Raw genomic sequence first — 7,663 nt, 5'->3', positions numbered from 1 at the left:
CTATGCATTTAACAGCATTAACCCTTCAATGCCTGTAACAAAAAACTAAATGTCCTTCACATGATCCAAAGTGGGGTCTTCAAAACAGTCCAGCACCTGGAACTGTTTGTGTACTTAATAATATATTGCTGAGCTTCTCTAAGTTACAGTAGCTTGTGTTAGTACGTGTACAAAGACATAAACGTTCAATGATAAAACACACCAGTAGAATAAAATTGTAAGAAGTCATCAGTTGATGCAGTTTAAGGACACTTGTTCTTCTGTGCAGTCTCACCTGGAGCTCACGTTTCTAGTTCATGCCATCATGACCAAAGATTCTTCAATTAATAGTTTAAGATGTCCATGAATGCACTGCTAACTGCTCTTCAACCTTATAAAACTCAACATGCATTTTGAATAAGAAACACTTTTACAAAACCAAAAGCTTCACTGTGCTTAGTGATTATCTGTCTAAAAAAAACCAGGTTCAGTTTGTAACTGAGAGAGCGGCTCGGTGGCGCTGAATTATATTTCCAATAGAAACACAATTTCATATGTTGTAGTAACAACACACTGCCACAAGATGGCAGCCTAGACCTACTTTACCATGCTGTTCCAGTAAAAAGAAAAAGTGAGAGAGCCTTGAAAGAGTGACAGAGACACTTTTTATGAACTCATCTGTAATGTGTCACCTTTTCTGTAGGATGAAGAAGTGCTTCCCTTCTTTTAAAGTAAATACAGGCTTACAAAGATCCTCTAAACATGTTTCTGAAATAATCCTAAACACAACCATTAAATCAAAATGCAAGAAACAATTTATTTAATCACTCTTCTTAACTTAATTCCTTAACTTATTACAAAATAAACAAAGACTTTTCTGCTGTCTCACCTCTGTCAGTGTTCATGCTGTTACAAGAACAGGTGGAGGTGCAGGTGGAATTTGACTTCACTGTGGTTTCTATGTGCAGGCAGGAGTGGACATCTCAGAACAGCAGCGGATTGTCGAGCACGGTGACTCCTGCTGCGACGCCCCTCGTCTGAGTGTCCTGAGCTCTTGGTCCTCAGCAGATGGCCCACACACTCATTTATCACCATGTCTGCCTGTAAGAAAACAAAGAAAAGGCTAACATTAGAAACAGCCACCAACCAATCCCTTTTACTCCACCGCCCAAAAACCAGTGAGAAACACTAGCTAATATTAACTTGGAATCAAAGTCCACTAATCCCCAGGCTCCCAGCATAACATACAGTCCAACACAAACTCCACAAACTGTCTTGCTTCAGCTGACTTTCCTTCACCTTCTCTCCAGAGAATCTGTTGTGCTCTTTTCAGCACGAAGCCACACTCCTGCTCACTGATCGTCACCTCTGTTTAACCTGGTCTCAGCAACTTTGTCCCATAGCTTGCACATCCTTTCCACCTCCATCTTTCTTCCCAGCCAACTGATACATACCTTTTCTCCTTCCTTAAAAGCCAGCCTAAGAAATACGATTTTATAATTGCCCAATAAATTAAACTGCCATTTTCAAAAGTATTATCATCAGTAGAGGTCAGCGAATGTCGCTCGGATCTGCTGCACAGCTTGAGGCTGGTCCGGAAGAACCTCTCCAGGACTCCAGGTCTGGCGAGCACTTGCTGAACCTTCTTGGTACCAGCCAGGTGAGCGCTGATATCTGGACTCTTCACAGCTCGACAGCGCTCCATCAGAAGACGAGCATCCCAGCTCTGCAATTGAAAACAGACAATGAATTCTCTGCTTGCCAGCACACCGACCAGCAGAGCGTGACAATAGTTGGTTTATATTACGCTGAGATTTGACAGACAGAGACAGAAGAATGAAGGAGAACAACAGAGTCACGCTATCAAGGAGAACTTGGACGGTAGATTCAGCAGTTTGGCTTGAAACTTGCAAACTGTTTTAACTTGTTATGTCCGATTAACTTTTCCTTCCAGGGTGCTCGGCAGTTTCTTTCACTTGTTTCCTGTTCCTGCCAGCAGAATGCACACACAGCTGCAGTAACTACACACAATGTTGCAGAGAACATGGAGCAGCAACAAACATGTGTTGATCTCTAATCACCCATTCAAACTGACACAGCGACAGAGGTCTGTTGTCACTTATATCAGCCAATCAGGGCTAGACTTGGTATTGCTAAGCAGGGAAAGAAATAAACTCAATGATAATGACGTTCCAGTTTCTCATGAATACGAATCAGTTTACGCAAGTCTGCAGGTTTCACTTTAGTGTTTTTAACTAAACTCTTTGATGTAATCATTCTGAGTGCAAATCAAAAGTTGGACCTGTTCAGAAGTGTAGTTGTCAGGCATGTAACCGTTCCTAAAATACACCACGGCGACCTGTTTGCTGTCCCTGAAGTGAAAGTGACACAAAAGACACATTAATCCATGTGGACACACAGCGACCTCCACTTCCTTGAAGCCTCTCGTGCTGCTGTCCACTGGGAATCCCACATGTGCCTCTTCCCAGTGTCTATGACATGTAACAAATATAATAAAATAGCAAGGAATTATAAAGTCAATGACAAGATTTCCATTTAGTTTAATTTAACAGTAGTCATTTTGCAGAAGACAGACATTTGGTTACTATAGTAAAAACTATATGTCAAATTAACCAAAAAGAAAAAGAGCCAACAAATGCAGACACTTGGCTGTCTTCAGCAACAAAAACGCCATCAAAAAAGTCACAGTCATCAGAGCAACATCAGAGAAACAATAAAGTCTAACCATGGAAGGTTTTTATAAATATATGCATAAAAACACAAAAACAAATAACATCAACAATGAGCACCTTTCGCTCATTGCACGCTCCAACAGTTTTGCAAAAGCTTCCCTGGAGAATCATGGAGAAAATACTTTAGTTCCTGGAAGGAGCTCAAGGGTCTAAGTGTAAAGAGCAGACATGTTGACAGATGCTGGCCAATATCCACTCCTAATCGGGTCCTTTAAATCAGGGCTGCACTGCTGCTGCATGTTTGACATCTGTATGTCGCCTGGTGCACATTATAACATCCTTGGACCAAAAAGAAAAATAAACAACATGACTAATACATCACTGCCTTCACAGATGACTTCTGTTAATGCAATACCATGTTCTGATTGTACAGCAAGGGCAGAAAACATGCTTCATCACACTATGTTCAAATCCATCACCCTAACCTAAATAGCAGGTTGCTGTTTACTATTAATGTTGATTAAAATCACTATTTTTCCTGCTGACACTGTGAAGTTTACGCCCCCAGGAGCAGTTTCGAAGCTTCACTGTTGGCAGAATGCGAGCTACCAAAAAAGAGAAAACCACTTAAATAGATTATTTCTAACTGGATGTAGACACATATGAAAACCAAAATTGAGTATCTCATGAGGAAATACCTTGTATATTGGTGCAATTTTGACCGTCCACTCTAATAATACATGTGGTTGGAGGAATGGCTTTAGAAAAACATCAATAACACTTTCTCTGTTGTGGAGTGGCTGATGTTTGTGATGTAGAACATCCCCACAGAACCGTTCCTCTGGAAGACACTCTGCACATAGACAGGACTTTTTTGTAACAAATTCAGCAAAATTTGAATAACTGAAAGTAGTACGCACTCAGATCCAGCCACTCTTGACAAAGGTAGCAGCTTCTATTTTGATATTATAGCTCAGGGTGGCTCAGTGTACTTCACTATGAGCTGACAGTTAAAAGGACATTTGTCAAATTCATGTGGTTTATAATTATTAAAGTTCTCACACGCTCAAAGACATAAATGTCAGCCAACAAGGGATCGCTCATCAAGCTTAGCTATATAGAAAAGTACATTATTGAGATGAGACCAAATAACAGCAGGGTGAAGACAGTAGCAAAACAGAGGATGACCAACAGTTTCTGTGTCAGTGAGACATTTCAGCTGGTATGGCCGTGCTTCTTTCCAGCGCTCAGCAGCTTTCTGCTGCCAAAAGGACCGTGACACTGCCCTACTTCTTTGAGGCTCAGGAGAAGGACATCAATCCAAAACAGCAGACAGCCTTTTCATATTCTTTTCTCTAAAGAATGCAAATAGAGTATTTGCAAATATGAAGTAATTAACAAATTTCCCACGTATGGGACTAATAAGGTTATCTTATGTGATCTTAATCACCTTTGTTTCTGCTAATGTCACTTTTACAAATCGTGTCCCATCAGCTCTCATGGCTGAACTTTGGCTTTGAGGGTCGGGGAGGACAAAAAGCTATTAAGGACCTTTTGATTTGCAATCCAGTTCTTCTCTAAAGACATGACTTATTTCTGTTTCACTCCTGGACCAGACTGAATGTTTTTCCTTGATGAGCATTACACCAGTGAACAGTCATCCACACAGTTCTGACAGGATGAATTGTACCAACGCTGGCGGTCCTACCCTCACAAGAATGATTATTTTTGTTACCAGTCCAACAGTTGACTCTACATAAAACTACTGATACAGTACCTTGAGTCGGAGCCTGAGGCTGGGATCAGACAGCAGATGAATGCAGCGCTCCATAACATCCTTAGTAATGCTGAGGTGGGAGGGAAGCTCTGCTTTCACATCATGACTACCAATATCTGACACATCCTCACACTCAGTGGGAGGGACCTCTGCAATGGCACCACATGTACAGTTATTCATCTCCTCTACACTCTGAATCTAATATAACCACCACTACAGTCTACAGCTGATATTCCACTGGCCCTTAGACAGACCTATTACCTCGGTCTTCAGTGTCATCGTCCTCTATTCCAATGCTCTCTGCCAGTTCTTTCTGTTTGCAGTAATTCAGCAGGAATTGGCGAATGCTGAGGTCTTCCTGGTCACTGGAGCTTTGATTGGAGCTGGCAGACTTACTGGTCCTGCTACAAGTGGAAGGAAACCACCTCGCTAAAGGAAAAACAAGACAACAATATGAACATAGGTTTGGTTACAATAAAATAAGTCAGTTGATCAAAATCAGTGTGACACAGACAATGATGTTTTTGGAAAGAGCCCATTAGTGACATTTAATTTATACATTTTTACTGTGAGGGCTTGTAAAACTTCTGTATGAATATTAATTCTACAACAGAAAACCACTCAGCATTTAAACCATCACGATGTATTAAATGTTTCCAAAGATGCTGATAATTTGATAACAAGCAAAGTTATATATCCTGAAATGTACTCATTGATAGAAACTTTGAAAGGCACTGCAGAAAACAAAGTTAAGCAACACAGAAAAATGTGGTAGCGAATGCCTTGAGTCACATTTTCTTCCTTATACGTGAGACTCAAGCTGACATCACTGTTGAAATCTTACCCAGTGCCTTCATGAGCGCGTGCAGCACGGAGCAGAAAAGAGCAGCTGTGCGCTCGTAGCTGAGATCCAGATCCTGAACCATGTCCCCGACCAGCAGGCTGCAGTCAGAGTGAGTCAACAGAACTGTCAACACCCGTGGAGCCTGGCCAACAAGACAGGATTACAATGAAATACAGTACAAGCTCAGGGCAGCACAGGCTTAAGCAGACAAAGAAGGAAATGGGGTAAATCCTCCAGCAGTCATTTCTGTCTCCATTTTGGGCTAAAAACAAAAACACGTCATAACTACCTGTGGATGCTGGCTGAGCCTCTGAAGGTTGAGTGATATGTCATTAAGCAGGTAGTCAGAGTTCTCATTGATCAGTTCCTTGAGGGAAGCGTATCCACAGGCCTTGCTGATGTCCTACATGGAGCTCAGCGTCACCTGGCTGACCAGCAGCGTCTCCTCACCAGCTTTCTCCAGCACAGCATACAGCGAGGCCATCAACAAGGGACGGAAATTGCAGCCCAGCGCCTGAGCACAGCAGGCGATGCCCTCGAGTTGGATGCACAGCTGACAGATGTTGCTGTTGAGCTAATGGATCGTGGATGCAGATGTTGATGATGAAGGAATCACTTGGAGAGAGCTTGTATTTGAGTTGCTGGCATCACTGTTGCATATGGAGGGGAGTCTGGATGGACTGAGCAGCTACGCAAAGAGACAAAACACGTGCTAATGCACTGCTTTCTAACCACTTTTACACATGCACTGCAGCTCGGAAGTTTTCAAGATATTGTCCATGCACGTGAGAACGCAAATGTCTGACACACTTAGATCAGACATTAAACAGCCTTTAGCCTTCCTGCTCCTGAGTGAAAGCCTGTATTATATCTCACTGAGCTCATGTGGGGTAGCACAGATTAGCCTTTCTCAAAGTCAAGAGTGGGGGCCAATTTAGGATCTTCACTCAAATTTAAAATACAAGGGAAACCGATGTATTCCTTACATAAACAAAAACCACACAAGCGCTTATAAAATGCTCATCCTACCCAGTCATACGCAAAGTGTTAAAATCAACGTGTGATCCACCTGCCACTAAGAGATATTATTTCTCTTTGGTAGATGGAAAAAATGTAATCAAACTCACTGTCAGTAGCTACAACAGCACATTTGTTATAATATGATGAATCAAGCATTTAGATATTAAATAGTATTGAGGGAGACAGGATCAAATACAGTGGGGCAAAAAAGTATTTAGTCAGCCAATTGTGCAAGTTCTCCCACTTAAAAAGATGAGAGAGGCCTGTAATTTTCATCATAGGTATACCTCTAACTTGTCTGAGTTTTAAAGAATTGATTTGCAAATTATGGTGGAAAATAAGTATTTGGTCACCTGGTGTTAAAACACCAGGTAGGTCCCATCATGGTTGTCACAGATATTTGCTTCTTGGGCTTCCCTTAGCCCTGCTCGTCCGCCATTGCCGCGTTTGAGTTTTGGACGAAATGCATTCTGGGATATTTAGCTGTACCAAGTCCACACAAGTCACCACCGATGCATGCTCGATAAAACGGGCGGCGCGAGAACACATCCGGGACTTTTTCGCATTCTCGGCTTGATGCTTACCCACAAAGTGGCTAGAGAGACAGAAAAAAGACAGAAAAGAAACAAAAAACACAACGCCAAAGAATGTCATTTGCACACTAGCATGGAGAATAAACGTAGACACAGTGCACCCAGTAATTTTTGAACTTACAACCAAGTTTCAAGAGCAGTACTGGTATTGTACCGGTACTGGCTGCTGTCTCATTGTTCAGAGAGCCTATCATTATGCAGAGAAAGGAATCTGTGTCTCTGGACCGAAATGACTGTACGTGTAGTGCTGTAGAAACAATACTGCCCACAAACCTTGATGTTTCTATATGTGGAAACCTTCAAGTATGCATATCCTCCTGTAAGGGTAAAGTAATGGGACATTTGCACTTTTTGCATGTAAGCCTGTCGGTCTTAACTGGAAGTTGCACTTGAGCTGTCTTGGCATCTTTCCCTTGTTTGACTCACCAGTTTTGCCCTGAGCTGAACCGCTGCCTCCTTCTCTGTTGTGGTACTCAGCGGTGACCAAGATGCTGTAACATGCAGATGTGATGACTACGACCCACTCACAGTGTGATCCTGGCTATCAGCTCCAGTCAATGCTGTGTAGGACACGTGATACTGGAGGACATGAGCATTGGGAGGTACCCAACTGATCACCATGCTGACGGCAGTCTCATCAGAAAGCGTGAGGCTGGTTGGGCCTCCACCAGAGCCTGCAGCAACATCATAGAAGAGATAAAGTACTACAGCTAACGACACTTAACACTCACTTTCTTCCTTTATAGGAGGAAATTAT

At 42.3% G+C, this 7,663-nt stretch overlaps 1 long non-coding RNA gene across 1 annotated transcript; it reads right to left on the bottom strand.

Annotated features, from left to right (window-relative positions):
• Positions 1–5,623: 5,623 nt before the first annotated feature.
• LOC109199309 (uncharacterized) lies at positions 5,624–7,350 on the bottom strand. The gene is made up of 4 exons (XR_002059734.2): positions 7,333–7,350; positions 7,180–7,223; positions 6,667–6,908; positions 5,624–5,981 (listed from the first exon to the last, which is right to left on the bottom strand). It is a non-coding gene; the product is annotated as an uncharacterized LOC109199309 (long non-coding RNA).
• Between the last annotated feature and the right edge of the window lie 313 nt (positions 7,351–7,663).

The sequence above is a fragment of the Oreochromis niloticus genome, unplaced genomic scaffold (genome assembly GCF_001858045.2).
Source record: "Oreochromis niloticus isolate F11D_XX unplaced genomic scaffold, O_niloticus_UMD_NMBU tig00007555_pilon, whole genome shotgun sequence".
Lineage (NCBI taxonomy): Eukaryota > Metazoa > Chordata > Actinopteri > Cichliformes > Cichlidae > Oreochromis > Oreochromis niloticus.
This window is presented reverse-complemented; position numbering and strand designations above follow the sequence as displayed.